The sequence below is a fragment of the Rattus norvegicus genome, chromosome 15, assembly GCF_036323735.1.
Source record: "Rattus norvegicus strain BN/NHsdMcwi chromosome 15, GRCr8, whole genome shotgun sequence".
Lineage (NCBI taxonomy): Eukaryota > Metazoa > Chordata > Mammalia > Rodentia > Muridae > Rattus > Rattus norvegicus.
This window is the reverse complement of record NC_086033.1, coordinates 83,731,803-83,750,660: the sequence shown is the minus strand read 5'-3', so window position 1 is coordinate 83,750,660 and position 18,858 is coordinate 83,731,803. Positions and strand designations below refer to the sequence as shown.

Below are 18,858 nucleotides of genomic sequence, written 5' to 3'. Positions count from 1 at the left end.
GACGTCCATAAAGTCATACTTTTTAACAATATTTTACATGTATAAAATTATTTTGCAATAAAAGTTAAGAGATAATTTTAAAAAGGAGCGAACTGGAGTGAGATTACAGCATATATAATAATAAAATGAATGGAACATTTGTATCAAACTTTCTCTGTATATGGTACCAGAGTTTGGACAGAGCTCCAGTGAAGCAATGTCTTCTGGGTATGAAGGACTGTCATACTTATGCAGCCACAATGTCAATGGTTGCCTGCACGGGACTCTCAAAAGAGCAAGCCAAGCAAAATTCCACATGCATCAGAATGGGGGTTATGAGACTTGATCCTCAGCTGAGGAGATACATGAAGCACTTGAAGGCTATGGTAGTTGTGTAAGCGTAGCCCCCACAGCAACATTTAGTTCTTAGAGGTAGACTAATGTGGGAAGGATTAGGAGGCCTTGTTAAAGGTGGTTGTCACTCCCAGTCTCTCCTCATGCCCGTGTTTTTGGATCAGATGTAAACTCTAAGCTACCGCTCCAGTGTCATCCTTGCCTGCTGCCATGCCCCCTGTCATGCTGTCCTTGGATCATCTCTCTGAAACTATAAGTAAATCCCACATAAAATGCTCTCTCCTATTAGTTTCCGTGGCCATGGTTGTAGGATGATGTCACAGGTGAGGCAGGTACAGGATAGAAGGAGGCCTGTCATTGGAGGAGAAGGAAGGATGGGCGGGAGAGAAGTTTGAAGGAAGAGGAGGAGACTCGGGGAGAGAGGAGGAGACAGGACGGAGGAGAGGGTGAGAAGCCATGGCAGGCGATGTTAAGATTCTGCTCTGTGTATTTGCAGGTTGTTCTCAATGTTCCTAAGGGATGGATGGTACCGGGCTTTGTATGTTTAAGTGGATAATTATATCTTATCAGTTGCATCTAAGATTATTGTGTTGTGTGTTCTTTTATGTGAGGGTTTGAGTGTAGGAAAGTGTGCGGCTGGGATGTGTTTCCGCCAAGATATCTAGCAGATATCTTGGGATACCGCGGTGCAGACCTAGTGAGGTAAAAGACAACCATACATTTTTTATTTTTATATTTTTACAACAACACATGGTGTCTTTTCATTGCAACAGAACAGTAACTAAAATGAAAGATGCTGGCATACAGAGAGCCAGTTTCTTCAGAGAAGTAGCCTGGGTAGATTTCCTATGCTCATTAAGTGTACATATAGAAAGCACAAATTGGACTTAATGAGTTATGAAAAGACATGGAATTGGGAGAGGGGGGTAGTGAGGAGAGAGGGTAATGAGTTGGAGAGGGAGTGGGTTAGGTATGATTAGAATACATTGCATAAACATTAAACTCTCAAAAGATGAATAACAAAAGTACCACAGAAAAGAAATAAAACAGGAAAATGTACTCTTATGAGGTAGAAATGATATAAGGAAGTAATATTATATATTTAGACTATGATAAAGGAAATATGCATTTTATTAATACTTAATGGACTTCTAAAGTAACATAACAGGTAATGATCAATAAGCCAACTTTGAGCACTGGAAATATAAGGTTGATAAAAATAGCGGGTGAAACAGATAGTGAATTCTAGATGAAAATATAAACAGCTTGGTGATTATTTTAAAGTATTTCTGAGGATCTTAAAGACAAACTTTCTTTTGAAACAGTTGAGAACTAAGCTTATTGGATGCAGATGGATGCAGAGAGTCCTTGCCTAGAATGTGCAAGGCTGTGGGTCTGAGAGCATTGTCTTTAGAAGCTCCTAGGGCAGAACTGGATTTTGAAGGAAATTAGGATGTTAGCATCACTGTAATAGCTGTTGATCATGGGGCTTCCCAGAGCACAGTGGACTCGAATCTGGGTCGGACTGGGCCTGCTCACATCTTCCATCAAATGTGTCTAAGCAAACAGTAGAGATGAGTGTATTTCTGAATAAATGAGCGCCGTCCTTAATTTCCTCCACAATTTCATTGTTCTTCATTCCCCTTTTACTGCTTTCCTTATTTGTTATAAATTAAAATGTTATACTTTTTCACAAAATGACCACTGGAATCATAGGGGATTTCCACTTAATAATATCAGGTGCTATCTACATTTATCTACGGATTGTCTCCGTGAATCTTTGCTACTGGAAACAGAAGTGCCACACTTACTTCTTCCATTTGCACACACACACACACACACACACACACACACACACACACACACACATTCTGCATTGGTTGATTTTAGCTAGGTATCTTGCAAAGTGATATACAATTGGATTTTAAACATACTTCAGAGTCTTTTTTTTTAAAGGATCTAATGAATATTTTCTTAGTGTTCCTTTTTTAATATGATTTGGATTGATGGATATCATTTTTGTTGTCTTCTGATCCTGTGATTGAGATACATAGATATAGATGGATGGAGAGATAGACAAATAGATGTTAGATGAATTGAGGTTTAAATATCTTAGTGCTAGTGCTTAAATGTCTCAAAGCCACATTTAATTATTATCAAAATCATTAATAAATTCATTAATAAGTGGCTAGACTTTCAACAATTCATACATCCAGATTTAATCTTTCTACTAGGCTAGCACAATACTTTTTATGCTGTTACTTCTAATTATTTTACTTATTAATACTGGCAAACAGATTTGTACAAATTAACAAAAAACGCTAATTTAATATTTAAAGGGCCATATATGAAAGAACCATTAGCTTCCTGATTGACAACTCTTTAATTCTTTAGGTGAGTGACAGCATTCTCCAGGAACATGACAAAATGACAAGAGAAAGAGACATGCTTGTTATGCCTCCTCTGATCTTGATAAAACATAAAGTTTATTTTTTTTCTTCTGTTTCTTTATGTGTGCAGATAGAGCTTAAGAGGACCAAACTATTAAGGAAAAGGGGCAGAGGTGATGGCCTGCAGTGAAACCATGGTAAAACCAGGTCTACACTGTACCCAGTGTGTTGTTGGCATATCTGTAAAGAGAGATGCTAAAGGACTGGGTTCTTGTTAAAAGAGCTATTAAACAAAGCATATTACATCTTCAGGAGAGTGCCCTCCAATTCAGGAAAGAACATGAAAAAGAAAAAGGAAGCCAGTGAGAAAAGTCCCTGGATTCACTCAAACCGCCATTCAGCTCTGAAAACCAGGAGGGACAGAACTGAAGGAACCTGTTGTCTATGGATTCAAAGTGTAGTCATAGGAAATAATAACAATACAAACAATAACAATGAACAATGATTTCAAAATACGTATCATTATTTACATTTGTTTTCTTCTAATTTAGTGATTGAAATAGATAAATGGATGTATGCATAGATAGGTAGGTAGATAGACAGACAGACAGACAGTGGATAAGTAGGTAAATAGATTTTAAGTAGATAGCTGATACAAAGACACTCAGCATTGATTTTAGTTTGTTTTGATTTAGTTCAGTTCCTTTGATTTAATTCAAAGAAGGGCTGCTACACAAAGAATATTATTTTTACTCTACACTAAATTAGGGCACCAGTTCTGGGTGACACAGCTCAGTATTCAAGTAGCTGGCTTTTCTTGAAGGAAGAAAAGGCTTAAGTTGACTTAACAAATTCCATTTATCGAAGGTTCATTCAAAACTCCATTTTCAGCTCAGACTCTAGAAAGTGACTTTGTTAATTGGGAACATTAAGAATCACCAAGGGTATAATTGCCCCTTTCATTTTGCTTTAGGAAAAAAAGAAAGTGATTTATCTCAGAAAACAAGAGCCAAAAGGCCTAGGAGGAGAGAGAATTAGAAAATTTTGGTTCAAGAGAAACATCAGGAAAAGTCTTGTCTTTGAATCAACTCAAGACTTGATAAAAAGCCTTTAGTGTCTCTCAAACACAATAGAAATTATAGCATGTCAAGAAACCACCAGTTAACAAAAAAATCCAACCTACAGTCTACTTTGGCAAACCAAAAGATTCTGTCAAATGAGTCAGCTCAACCGTGATCAGTGCTTGTGCGAGCGCGCGAGCACACACACACACACACACACACACACACACACACACATACACACACACACACACACAGAATGAGGAAAGCTACTGTTGACTTGGTTAGAATGACAATATTGTCTTTGAAAAGAATTGTGCTTTAAAATTTCTCGTAGACTGTGCAGTATCTTGGAAAGCTTGAGGATTATTTTTAAGCCACTAAGTTTTAGAGTATCTTACTATCCAGCAATACATTACAGTAATATTCCATCATTTGCAACTGAACTAATTCAAATAGGTGTAACAGTCTGTAGTTTAAAGAGTTAAGTAGAGAATATGAAGTGAGTTTTAGGCATTCTTAAGATGAACTAGTCATATTAATAAAAGTATACTTACACACAGAAAAAAAAGAGTTAAGTAGAACATTTACAGAAGAATCTCTATCATAGCCAGACTAATATAACATGCAAATAACCATAAAGAAATGAGTATGGTCATCTTCCAACAAATTTTTCCTTATAAGAACAGGTGGTGGGCAAGACTTAGTGCTTGCCAGCTCCTGATGTTAACCAAAAATTCACATTCTATTTTTCTCCAAAACCCAACTTGTTTCACAGAGAAAAATTTAGAACACATTTCATTTAGTTAACTGAACACAGATCATCATATCAATCACAACAGTATGTTTGTAGAGATTTAATTTTGTAAATCTCATGTTGGATTATGACTGATGCTTCGATAGTTACAAAGTGGATATAGCTCTAAGGAGTAGAGCTAAGGATACATTTAAAACATGTACGGCTGCAGTTATCAGACTTAGAAAGCCTCCTACTTAGGAAAATCTCAATCACATCCTAGCCAAGACTCCACCCTCAGCATGTGAGGACCATATGGACTCCCATGCACATGACCTACATAACAATCACCACCTCATCCATGGATGCTTGTGAACTTTCCACAGACGTTGGGAAATCTTCAGTATGACTATGCTTCACTCTAGGGAAGGTTGGCTTCTCTGCTCAGAAGCTAGGCCTAGCTGTAACTGAGTTCTACCCTAACTCTAACTTTAGAAATCCAGTAACACATCGTATTAGTCAAGATTCTTTAAGGGGGAAGAACTTATTGAATGAATCTACATATAGACAGAAAGGGGAATTATTAGAAGAGTTTACACACTGAAGTTGAACTGGTCCAAAAATGGTTGCCTACCAGTGGAAAGTTCACAAATCCAGCAGTTGTTTGGTCCATAAAGCTAGGTACCTCCATTGGTCTTCAGTATGTCAGAATCCTGAAGAAGTATACTCTAAGGCCAGTGGAGGATGGTATTGCCATGGAGAATGAGAATGAATAGACCAAGAGGGAAAGGCTTCCTCCTTCTTCCCTGCCCTTGATATAGGCTCCCAGCAGAAGATGTGGCCCAGATTAAAAGTTGGGTAACAGCAACTCAAACACCCACTCAACAAAGATAGGACAGATATCCAGATCCACAACCCTACCAACCACCTGACTCAGGATGCCTAGGTCCTACCATGGCAAAAGGAAAGCACAGGAAAATTCGAGACTAAAATTGGACACAATTCAAGAATCATTTACTGTTTAAAAATGGTATTTTAAATTTAACAGCTTTGGGAAAAATAAGGAATCTACTATAGCAGCTGTCGTGTGTACCTACATGTCAGTCTTATACTGAAATACAAAATTTTATCAGCTATTCTATTTTGTCTACATCAGATTCATCGGCCCATAAAAGCTCTCATCGTTCAATGTTCTTCTTATAATGAAGATTTCATCTCCCTTGTCAAAATAAAATAAAATAAAAACATTTTCCTCTTTCATTTCAAAACATTGGCATGAATTCCTCTAGCCCTTTCTTTTTGAATCAATTCCAATTTTATTTTAGAAAAGTCAGAGTCATAGAATGGATTAAGTCACACATGACACTTTGTTTAGCTGCATCGAAACAACTTAATCGTGAAGCAAAAGTAGTATTTTTCTGTGCCCTCTATAAATGTTTTGTGCACACAAAACATTTTGTGAAAAATAGACCTACATTAGGTGCAAAGAAAGGAAAGTGTGAAATTGGTAAAGTCAACGTTTCTGTGGACTTCTCCTTCTGCCAAATCATTTGTCTTCATGAGAACTTCCAATGACCTCAAGGAAGGAGTGCAAACATTTTTGTCTAGCCACAAGAACTGCTCCTCTTTAGAAAATGCCTTATTTAAATCCTTAGATCCTTACGCAGCAACTGTTTGATCAAGAAAATGAATTTTGGCCATGAACCCTTGGCAAGTCTTTCACAATTTTCCTATAATTTATTTAAATATCACTTTTAACTTAAAGGGCACTAAAAATAGGAGCCATGTCCCTGTACATATGACACCAGACCGCAATTCCTTCTTCTGCTACTTTTTCTAAACTTATGAATATACAGCCACTAGACTGATCAAACTAGTTCAACATTTTCCCTTGCCACAAAGGAACACAAGTTTGCTTTGGTACACCCCATGCTATATAAAGCACACAGCCACCAAGAAGAAAAATCTGCATGCACTTAAAATAATAGTTCTTATGCAAACCAAAACTGCCATTCATTTATGTTTGTAATTTTTTTTAAAACTGTAAGTTGATCTTAATGTCTCCAGTAAGATATGTTTACCACCAAACATCACCTTTCTAAGGGGTAACAGGGAGGTGCAGTGAGTAGGATGAAAAGTGACTAAGTGAAAAAATAAAATTAAGTAAATGAAAATTGCCTTCCTAGTCTTCACTCTTAATATCCTGGTCTAGATTCATTCATAAGGATAAGGAGTTTGGATTTTGAATCTGAATGAGTGAGATGCATAAATATGGAGTTATTGATACGCAAGAAGTTCACATGAAAATCTACACCAAATATCATGGATCATCAGGATGTATCTGCAGTGACACTGTCTTAGCTGAACATCAAGGAGACACGAATCTTTTAAGAGATGGACCGTGTTTTCTTATCTCAAAGAAGATTCTATCCTGGCATTGTGAATAAAACCAAAACCTGGAATAATACTGTTCATTTGATATCACCTTAAATTCTCAACATGGATACGCCTCAATATGGTAACATGGAAATTTAAAATCAGCATTCAGTGGTCCCTATACTTTGAAAGTTACTCGGGTATACCTGCAGTTGATCTTATTCAAGGTTCTAGCAAACAGTAATTTTCTTCACCTTTGTGAGGGAAAACTGACCTGTGTGGCAGCCTGTTTGTCTTAACTTTCCTGGCTTTCAGATACTTGGAAGATGTCATTAAAATAGCTTCAAGGACATGCATGGTAGTGAAAAACTACCTCAGTATTAAGGATTCCAAGGCATGGCGAGGACAGTCCAGGCTACATAGCAAGATGTTATTTCTTTTAAAAAAAAGTGTTAATACCTCTATAACTCACAAGCAGTGATATATGCAGCACACATACACACACCAAATGAAAACAACACATATATTAACACCAACACACACACACGTGAATGGACTAGTGCAAATATCAACATATGCATGGGGTCACATTCATGTACAAACAAGATCAAACACTTGTTCACATGTATGCACTATGTCCACATACATACTCACATGGATGTGTATACAAATAGACATAGAAATATACATATAATTATACACAAAAATATAAAACCAATTATGGACATGCACATAAATGAACATACACATACATGTTCACCCAAATGAGCAGACTTAAACAAGTGTCCACCTACTTCTACATCATTCTTCACTCTCAAACCTCTTTTAAGGTATAGCAATATATGAAAATACTTCCTCATTTTTCCTATGAAAAACTAAATCCAGTTGGCAGTGAGAATTGGAGTTCCCATTCCGAAACTCACACTAAATCTCGGAAACCTCTCAAACAATGAACTTATTGTGTGATGTCATTTATTTCATCAAATTATTTGTTAATCGCATTTGAAGAATAATGACTTTTACAAACACTTTAGTAACCACAATGTATGCGTGCTCTGATTATGTGATTTATTTCTAGCTGGCATGTTTTATTCATTACACTGGGAGGTCATTTGCCTGCAGTAGCAATGATTGAAGTTCGTCCCAGAGAAGGCAAGCACTGTGTAAGAAAGGAATGATGGTTACTACGTATAGCAGACCCTGAACTGCTCGCATCAGCGTGTTCTACATTTAACTTAATTACTTCTCATGGACAAGCCGGAGAGATAGGCATCTGGCTCCCTTTTACAGGACAGTAAACTGAGGTTTGATAAGTTTTGATAATTTTTCCATATTTGATACACATAAATGAAGATTGGTACTGTGAGTCAGGTCTTCTTAACCTCTAAATCCTGTTTTCTTATATTCATTTTCGTCATCGTCGTCGTCGTCGAAGACTGTCAAAATGAAGTGAGGTTAGGACAAGGGCCCTAAGAAAATAATGTGATGAAAAATTTTAGCAATAACTTTAAATTTCTAAGTAATAACACGTTTTTTGGACATATTTGATTCTCTTTAAGACGAATTTAAAAGTACCAGAATATTATGTTCAAGAGAAGACTGCACACTAACAGTCTATCATTTTATTTCTAGGTCAATATTCTCACATGTTTCTATAATTATGTAGGCAGTAGTTTATGTGTTTTAGCTTTTAGCTATAGAATATAACTGGCTGCCTGCTGCTGTATCATTTTCCCATTCCTCTTGAATGTTCACTGGTCTACAATTTGTATGGGCTACAAGTCACCATTGTTTTTAGATGTGGCCAGGCCACTGAGTTCCTGCCAATGGGATGTGGGGGAACATAATGGCCTCATTTCCCGGCATGGTACACAGATTTTTTTTTTTTTTTGGATGGCCTCACCCATGCCCCTGGGAGCCAAGTGCTGACGATAAGAAGGCTCTGTGAGTCTAAATTCACAAATAATGGTGTCGATTGGGGTTCAAAATATCTGCACATGACCCCCATCTTACAGAAGAAACAAATCTGTTGCATGGGTTGGAGTGACCAAATACGCCACTCCATAGAAAACGGCCCTGTAACACCACCGTCTCCGAGTCGGAAGAGCACGCAGCATCATCACATGGCTCTCATGTGGATGATATATACTGTGTCTGAAATATTAGGATATTTACAAATGAAGACAAATAATGATCATTTTACTAAGACATCGTGTTTGCTTCGTTTTATGTTGTTCATTTTCTTTAGTGGGTAAAAAGCAAACAAATTATTTTGATCTTAAAAGCTTAAAAGAAAAGACGTGTAAAATAATATGCAGTCTGTGATTTTCTTTTTAATTTATTCTCTCATACATTTCCTCCCAACTATAGTTTCCCATTCCTTCAGTTCTCCCAGTACCTCCTACCTTCTTTCTCCTTCAGATCCACTCCTCCTCCATTTCTCTTCAGAATGCCAGGGATATCAACTAAGTACAGCACAAGAAGTTACAATAAGAAGTTACACAAACCCTTGTCCATGATTTATTATGTACATATAAGATTATACCTATTTTTATAATACCTGTGTCAACACTCCTAGATAAACAATGTATGTAGGGATGGAAAATAAATATGTGTATGATTAACTCTGGCAAATATATATTTAGCCTTAGTGCCTGGCATCGAGTGGTGTTCAGTTAAATGTTATTTAAATGATATTTATTAGTATTATTATTTATATTTTAGTTTAGTTTGATCATTTCCAGTTATTTGCTGTAAAGTATATGAATGAATATAATTTTCAAAATGGACATGATGATATTATTTAGCCAGTTATTTAATTTCTTATAGTCTATAAAGAAATACTCTGACTTGGTGTAACTTATAGATCGTAAGTAGAACTATCAGCATGAGTGAGAATTTAAGGGTTAATTTTACAATGAACAATATTGCTTAAGGAATCAATAAAGTTTTGGGACAACTATCTTTATTTGCATCTTGTGACCTTCCTTCCTTCCTATCCTGACCTCATTCTGTGGAAATATTCTATCCAGAAGGCTTAGATGTGGCTACAAGCTATGCCACATCCCCACAGTTCAGCAATCCCAACATTAAACATCTGACTCCCTGGACAGGTCCAGCAACAAAGTCTTGGGCACCCTCCAAGTCACTGTTCATGGTGCCCAGGACCATCTCTCAATCAACCCTGTGCTCTGAGACAAATTCTTCTTACTGTCCAGCTTGATCTGCTTTCTATTCTGGTGGAATGGGTTGACGTGAAGGGTACATTAGACTACATCACGTTAGACATGGAAAGGGAGGACGTGCAAGGAAGCAAAGATGAGCAAAAGATTATGCACCACTGCATCTGCATATGTAGACATGTTCCCACACATATTTATGACATGAAGCCACTATTTTTATGCAGATGTTCACTACAATATTTTTTACATTAGAAAATAGACTTAATTTCTTGTTGAGGAGTAATTTAAGTGATTAGTTGAATGTCAATAAGATTTGAGGATATGCAAGCAAGAAAGCATTTTATCATATAATAAATGTTCCTGGTCTATTATTAATATGATGGCTAGTTTCATGTCAACATTACTAGGCTGAAGAGTGCTCAGCTATTTAGTCAAACATTCTGGATGCATCTGTGAGGATGTTTCTACATACAGCTAGCATTTGAATTGGTAAAAGGAATTAAACAGATTGTCTTTCCCCGCATGAGAGGGTTTCATCAATCTGTGGAAAGACCGACTGGAGCAAACACTGGCAATGAAGAATGTGGGGTCTCTAGCTTGCTGTCCATAGCTCTTCTCTGTTTTTCATGCCTTTAAGATCAACTCAAGTCTCGAGCATTATGATTCGTAATGATGGAAGTCTTCAGCTTATGTAACCATATTAGCTAATTTATAATTATGTTCATTAATATGTTAATTTCTCATTTAGGTAATCTTTCATTTTTGAAACTCTAGGCAATTCATTTTATTTTAAAGTACTTTAAGCTATATCACACATATATACTATGAACTATCTGGAGAGACAGAACCAATAGGACATATAGTTTTGTACTATGAATGGTGGGAAATCCTGGAACTGTGTCATTGGGCACATATGCTTCATATGACATTATGAAGCATATTACTCTGTAAAAATACAGATAATATTAAAATAAAATTATCAAGGGATAAACACATGATTGCAGAGGCCTAGAAGTCTTATAACAGGTTCTCTATACTGAAAAAACATTGAAGTCAATATTGTGGCTCAGTCAAAAAAAAGCTTCAAATCCAGGCATAATTATGTTCAAAGATCAAACCATGAAATCTCTAGGAGATATTTACTGGATTCCCAGAGTCCCAATATCCAGCATGCAGAGATTCTAGAGTTCTAATGTCCATAATTCTAGGACAGCAGGAGAGAGAGAGAGAGAGAGAGAGAGAGAGAGAGAGAGAGAGAGAGAAAATAAACATGCACCTTTCCTCTCCCCTGCTCGTCTCCCAGGATCTTCTACAACTGGATGATTCCCAGTCACAATGGATAAGAACATATCTTCCTCATTCAGTCCTCTGACTTTATATAAACATCCTTCAGAAGCATACACACACACACACACACACACACACACACAGAGAGAGAGAGAGAGAGAGAGAGAGAGAGAGAGAGAGAGAGAGAGAGAGAGAGAGAGATTGCTTTGCCAACTGCCCATATTAGCACTAACTGTTGACTTAACTTAAACTAGAAATCATATGAAAACACTCTTGGTTGACTACCTATCTGTACCATGTTAATCTGTGGGCATGTCTGTGAAGAATCGTCCCATTTGTTAATTGATGTAGGAGAGCACAATCCGATGTGGATGTTCCCATTTCTTATGCAGGTAGTGCTAGCATGAACTAGTGAGCAAGTCAGAAAGAGAGCCATCAAGGAGCATTCCTCATGGTTCCTGACTCCAGGTTTCTTCCTCTGTATTCCCACCCAACTTAGCTCATAGATGGATTGCGAACTGGAGTGTAAGCCCACTAAGCTCTTTCTTCCCCAAGTTGCTTTTGTTGGTGTTTTATCAAAGCACCGGAGAGGAAACAAGAACACGAACTATCTTGGTATCTCTCAATATAGCCTTCTTTTCATCTACAATGAGCCATCATGAGTAAGTATCTTCTTTTGAGTTATAAAAACAGAATGTTATAGATAACCAGTTATTTGCATAAAGTAAGAAAATTATTGAAAATTGATGACATATCAAATTTGTGAAGTATCTTCCAAATGACTATTCAGAGGCTGATTCTTTTAACTTTTCATTGATTCTTTGTGAATTTCACATCATGCACTGCAATCACACTCATCTTCCTGTCACTTTGTATCCATCCTCTGCCCTTGCATCCTCTTGCCACAACAGAAAAAGAAGAAGGAAAAGATCTCACTGTGGAACCTGTAGTGAATCACCGTGTGTCCCACAGTATACCCTTTTGTCCACACTTCTTTACTTGTGAATGTTCATTGCAATGAGTCATTAATCTGTTTTGAGACCTCTGGCTTTTGCTATACTGTAAACACTGTATTCTCCCTGGGACTCATCTCAGATGTCCTGTTGTTACCCTGAGTCACTGAGATCCTACAGCTTTGGATCTATGTAATCAGCCCCCTCATGTACTCCAGTCACTCATAAATGGGGCAGATGTTGGGCTGAGTCAATTCAAAGCCCTGCATCTGAGCTTAGGTGCTAGCTGACCTGGCCATCCTACCAGCTCTGCCACACGCACACTACCAGGGCAAGCTCTCCGGCACTAACCTGGCTAACTCACTCAGTGCTGCAGCTTAGAAGAGGTAGAGCCAGATTTCCTACTCTTGTGTTCACCCATGCCCATGCCAGGCATGGCAGCTCTATTACGCTGCCCAAGAGAACTGCAGGGCCCATTCTCCCAAGTGCTGCAACAAGTAAGAGAGAAGCAAGGCTATCTCTCACATTATCAAGATCTCAAGAACAGCTCTCCCTCCTGTAATAGGTGGCAAATGTCAAGATAAGGTAATCTCTCCTTTGCCTGTGACACTGCACAGCATGAAAGTGGTGGGCTTGGCTCTCCAACACTCAAGTCCTTGGGTCTGGTCCATCTGCATCCCTGCCACCAAGGGCAGTTTCATTATGCTGCCCAAGCAAGGTTCAGGATCCACTCTCTCTAGTGCTGCAGCCTGTGAGGGGCAGGGTCAACTCTCCCACACTTGCACTTGGGTCCTGCTCACCCCAAATCCTCACAATCAGGGCCAAGTCTACTGTTCTTCCTGGAAAAGGTGCAGTCTTCTCTGCAGAGCACTCCCACCGACAAGGGGCTGGGCCAGTTCTCCAGTTTTCATGACTTGGAGCTAGTTCCCCCAAGATGCCCAGGGACTTCTAGCTGGCCATTAGCTGTACTAGAACCCCACCATTGCAGGTCCACATAACCAGATGTGACCCCTCTTGGCAGCACAGACCATGATATCATTATGGCCATAGGTGGCATCACTGATTACTGATGTCAAGTTGTTCCTCACTGCCCTCCAGTTCTGCCTCTTTTCACTGTGCACCCATCCTTTTTCTCTCCAGTCTCTTCACCATTTCTTTGCTCATCTGAGTAGCACCAGTGCCGGTGAGTGTCTGGGTCATCTCAGAAGTGCCATGCCCCATCTCTGCCATCTGGCACTGAGTTGGGGTTGTCTTAGCCATGGTCTGCTGGTTCAGACCTTCATGGCACTGGGCTGGCCTCATCTTGGGCTTGCTCTTCCCACCTGGGCCACATGATGCTGAGCTGGGAGGTCATCTCAGCCATGGTCTCTGATTTCTAGAGGTTGAATTTTTTTAATGAGGGAAAAGAGAGATTGTCAACCACATTTCATTATCTGAAGTGTTATTCAGTAGTTAATAGAGGAGCTAAATGTCACTTAATATTGGAATGTGAGAAAGTAAAATCCCTCATCTGAGGCAATGGTTCAACCCGAACTGTGTTTCCTATGTGTGCATGTTGGTGGCTTGATTTTGTTAGTAGACTTTCAGTGTCTACACTGACAGGGGATAGTATAACTCCAACACATTTTTTCCTTGTGTAGAACCTGTTGATTCCATAGCCTCAACTGAGGATAGAGAATCAATAAAGAAAGAGCCAGAGGCCTGAAGTCACCATGGGAAGAAATGAGACCGTCAGCTAAGATAGGCACATGAGACCACGAAGTCAGAAATAAATGAATAAATTATTCTCTTAAAAGCATGAAATTTGAAGCCCAGATTGTTAATGGAGCCCCTGTCGTCATGAGCATAAGAACTAAAAATCATCCACTGAATTTGACCCCTAGGAAATAATTGCTAACCCATATGACCAGTAACAGCCTAGGAACGCAAAAGCCAAGGTGTCCTTTTGTTCTAATATGAAAGCATGAAGGAGGTGTGGTCTTTATTTTTGCCAGGCTGAGTAGAAGTCATAAGAGAGAACAACAGGCGGGTAGAAAAGAAAGTAAATCCTTCTTACCAAAGTCATGGGAAGGAACCTAAGGCCAGGGAGAAGGCATGATCTGGATTATAAGGATAAATATCCATTTCTTTGGATGAAAATGATGAAGAAAGAAAAGATGAGTATACAGAAATCTAAACAAACCAGAGGGATTTAAGGATTGTGGTGAACATTCAGTTGTTGAATATCCTTACTTTATGTGTTTTGAGGAGTTGAGTGGTTGGTGTAACAACTTCAACGCATATGAGAACAGAGTCATATAAACAACGGTATGTCCTACTGAAAATTAATTAGAATTTTTATTTTTATTTAATATTATATTATTCTCATTTTTATCTGTCACAATATAAATATCTACCCCCACAAAAGACAGCATGTTTCTGAACATATAGCCCCAAATGCTGTCCCAATATGAGAAATGCACTTTAGCTGGAAATTTCTCTACTTCCTGTTGGATCAGTGTGGCAGGAAGCATAATAGCAAGGGAGATAGCTGTGAGGCTTCTGGCTCACAGACACATTTTTCTCTATGCAGCCCTACTACAAACTTCATGTCATACACCCAAACTAAATTAAAAGCATCACAAGTGCTGGAAAGTCTATACATGAATGAAGAGACTCGTGATTGCAGTAAAGGGATAAATGGAGACGATGCGGTCGGTGTCTTTGCGATATTTAGTTTAGTTGTGAGGTTGTTTGTGTGTCCCACATTACATCCCCATTTTCATGTATCGCTATATTTTATTATGTTTTCTGCTAAAGGATAATAAATCTGTGCCTGTGGTTGGTATGAAATAATCATATTTAAACGGCCAAGATTTGTGGGGTTTAACCTTCTAAGAAAATCCTTCTAAGCCTTCCCTGTGGATTTGTGAGTCTTCTTCTCACATTAAACCACATGTGCACATCTGACAGCTTTTCCCATCCCCTTCTGTCATTAAAGAAGTTTCACATTAGATCTGATAATAGCCAAACCAGTGAAACAAGTTTAATTTTTGTTAGCCATCAAGTTAAAGCATTCTGAAACTCAGGTTGTTTCTGACATAAAAAGTGTACTAGACGATCGTTACTACTAATATGAATATATATTCATATATGAATAAAGTACTATTACTTTCCCTGGAAACTCCAACTACCTCACCAACATTAGTCTTTATTGGAACAGGCAGGCAAGACTCCCTGTTGGGGAAGATCATATTCTCTGGGCTCAGAAGGAGTCACGAGGCATCACTCCTTTCTCTTAGACAGAAGGGTTTGATACAATTTTCTCTATGTCATTAGGTGGCTTGTGGGAGCCACTTTTAAGAGGACAGAAATGCAGACTTCTGCCTGCAGCTCTCCAAGACTTACCTGTCACTTGTGCTGACCATGGGCTCCCTGATCTCAGCTGTGGGCAGCCAACAGTTCAGCTTCCACACACTTTTGCTGGCTCTATTTTTCCAGAAATTGTGCTGGAGCTTTATTTATTTTTCTTTCTTTATTTTTTCTTGTAATTGGATATTTTATGTATTTACATTTCAAATGCTATCCCTTTTCCTGCTTCCCCTCTGAACCTTCCTTCTCCCATCCCTCCTCCCCCTGTTTCTATGACAATGCTCTCCCTCCCACCCAACCACTCCCAACTCACCACCCTATAATTCCCTACACTGGGGAAATCCAACCTTCACAGGACCAAGGGCTTCTCCTCCTACTGATGCCAGACAATGCCATCCTCTGCTACATATGCAGATGGAACCAAGGGTCTCTCCATGTATACTCCTTGGTTGGTGGTTTAGTCTCTGGGAGCTTTGATAGTTTTAGTTAACTGATGTTGTTCTTCCCCCTGGGGTTGCAAACCCTCTTCAGCTCCTTTAATCCTTTCTTTAACTTCTCAGTTGGGGTCCCCATGCTCAGTTCATTGATCGGCTGTGAGCCTCCGACTTTGTGTTTGTCAGTCTCTGGCAGAGCCTCTCAGGAGACAGCTATAACAGGCACCTTTCAGCAAACACTTCTTGGAATCAGCAATAGTGTCTAGGACTGGTGTTTGTATATGGGATGGATCCCCAGGTGGGGCAGTCTCTGAATGGTCTTTCCTTTAGTCTCTGTTCCACACTTTGTCCCTGTATTTCCTTTAGACAGGAACCCTCCTGTTAAAATTTGGAGATGAGTGGTTAGGCCTATCCCCCAAACAGGGGCCTTGACTAATCTCTGGATATGGTCTCTACAGGTCCTCTCTCCACTTTGGGCATTTCAGTTAATCTCATCCATGTTGGGTCCTGGGAGTCTTTTGCTTTCCTGGCATCTTGAACTTACTCTTGGCTACCCTTAGCCCCCCCCCATTGGTACATACCTCTGTTCAAATTCCTGACTCTTTGTATATCATCCTGGTCTCCTCCCATACCTGATCCTGCCCCACTTTCCCTCCTCCCCTTCCTTTCTTCCTCCCATGTGCCTTCCTCCCTCTACCTCCTGTGAGTATTTTGTTCCCCTTTCTAAGAAGGACTGAAGCATCCACACTTTTGGCCTTCTTTCTTCTTGAGCTTCATATGGTCTGTGAATTGTATCTTGGATATTCCAAACTTTTGGGCTAATATGCACTTAGCAGTGAATGCATACCATTTGTGTTCTTTTGTGACTGGGTTACCTTACTCAGGATGATATTTTCAAGTTCTATCCATTTGCCTAAGAATTTCATGAAATCATTTTTTTAACAGCTGAGTAGTACTCCATTGTGTAAATGCACTAGATTTTCTGTATTCACTCCTCTGTTGAAGGACATCTGGATTCTTTCCCGCTTCTGACTATTATAAACAAGGCTGCTATGAACATAGTAGAACATGTGTCCTTGTTATATCTTGGAACATCTTTTGGGTATATGCTCAGGAGTGGAAGAGCTAGGTCCTCAGGTAGTACTATGTCCAATTTTCTGAGGAACCACCAGACTGATTTGCACAGTGGTTTTACCAGCTTGCAATCCCACCAACAATGAAGGAGTGTTCCTCTTTCTCCAGATCCTTGCCAGGACCTGCTGTCAAGTGAATTTTTGATCTTAGCCATTCTCACAGGTGTGAGGTGGAACCTCAGGGTTGTTTTGATTTGCATTTCCCTGATGACTTTAGGTACTTGTCAGCCATTGGGTATTCCTCAGTTGAGAATTCTTTGTTGAGCTCTGTATCCCATTTTTTAATAGGGTTATTTGGTTCTCCGATAGCCACTGGCTACATAAAAGCACACCCTTCCTTATCAAGACTTTGGCTGATGTTTCTTCTAGAACAGTAGTTCTCAACCTTACTAATGCTGCATCTCTTTAATAAAGACCTTGTGTTGTGATGACCCCTAACCATAAAATTATTTTTGTTGCTACTTCATAATTGCAATTTGATTACTGTTATGAATTGTAATACAAATATCTGTGTCCTCCAGTGGTCTTGGGTGGCCCCTGTGGAAGGGTCATTCGACCCCCAAAGGGGTTGTAACACAAGTTATTCTAGAGCAACCTTGTTCTTTCTCCCATTAGATGGAAACAGCACTACTTACAGCCTCTGACAGAATTCAACAGCACTCCACAGCCTTCAAGATTCAAATGCCACAGGTCAAGTCTTTGGAGGGATGTTCTTAAGTTCCTGACTATTCTCACTGTGGAATAAATAATCACCATCCCTTTCCCCTGCCTTCCCTTTATCCTCCATTGTCTTTCTCCCCTTTTTAAAAATTGGCTGCCCTCAGCCAAATTTAGCATCAGGACACTATGACCTGGCTTTTAAAATTAGAGCATTGGTTCCGGTAGAGGAGGGCCCAAGAGCAGCAGGTCCACTGCGTCTGAGACGCCTCCGGAACCTGAAGGGACCGACCAGATAAACAGTTCTCTGCACGCAAATTCTGTGGGAGGGAGAGCTAAACCTTCAGAGAGGCAGAAACGCCTGGGAAACCAGAAGAGACTGCACTCTGCACACATCTCTGACACCAGAGGAAAACACCAAACGCCATCTGGAACCCTGGTGCACGGAAGCTCCCAGAAAGGGCAGCATAGATCTTCCTGGTTGCGGACACCGCGGAGAGCTCATAAGCAACACCCCACGAGCAAATTTGAGCCTCAGGACCACAGGTAAGAACAACTTTTCTGCTGCAAGTAACCTGCCTGGTGAACTCAAGACACAGGCCCACAGGAACAGCTGAAGACCTGTAGAGAGGAAAAACTACACGCCCAAAAGCAGAACACTCTGTCCCCATAATTGGCTGAAAAAAAACAGGAAAACAGGTCTACAGCACTCCTGAAACACAGGCTTGTAGAACAGTCTAACCACTGTCAGAAATAGCAGAACAAAGTAACACTAGAGATAATCTGATGGCGAGAGGCAAGCACAGGAACCCAAGCAACAGAAACCAAGATTACATGGCATCCTCGGAGCCAACATCTCTCACCAAAGCAAACACGGAATGTCCACACACACCAGAAAAGCAAGATCTAGTTTCAAAATCATATTTGATCATGATGGTGGAAGACTTCAAGAAAGATGTGAAGAA

General features: G+C 39.5%; 1 protein-coding gene across 1 annotated transcript in view; it reads left to right on the top strand.

The window, feature by feature from the left end:
• Positions 1–18,721, top strand: part of Gapdhl3 (glyceraldehyde-3-phosphate dehydrogenase like 3) — a 147,133-nt gene extending 128,412 nt beyond the window's left edge. Inside the window, exon 5 of the transcript XR_005494202.2 lies at positions 17,852–18,721. The gene's annotated coding sequence lies outside the window, so the exon portion shown is untranslated. The remainder of the gene's footprint in view (positions 1–17,851) is intronic.
• The last annotated feature ends 137 nt before the right edge of the window (positions 18,722–18,858 follow it).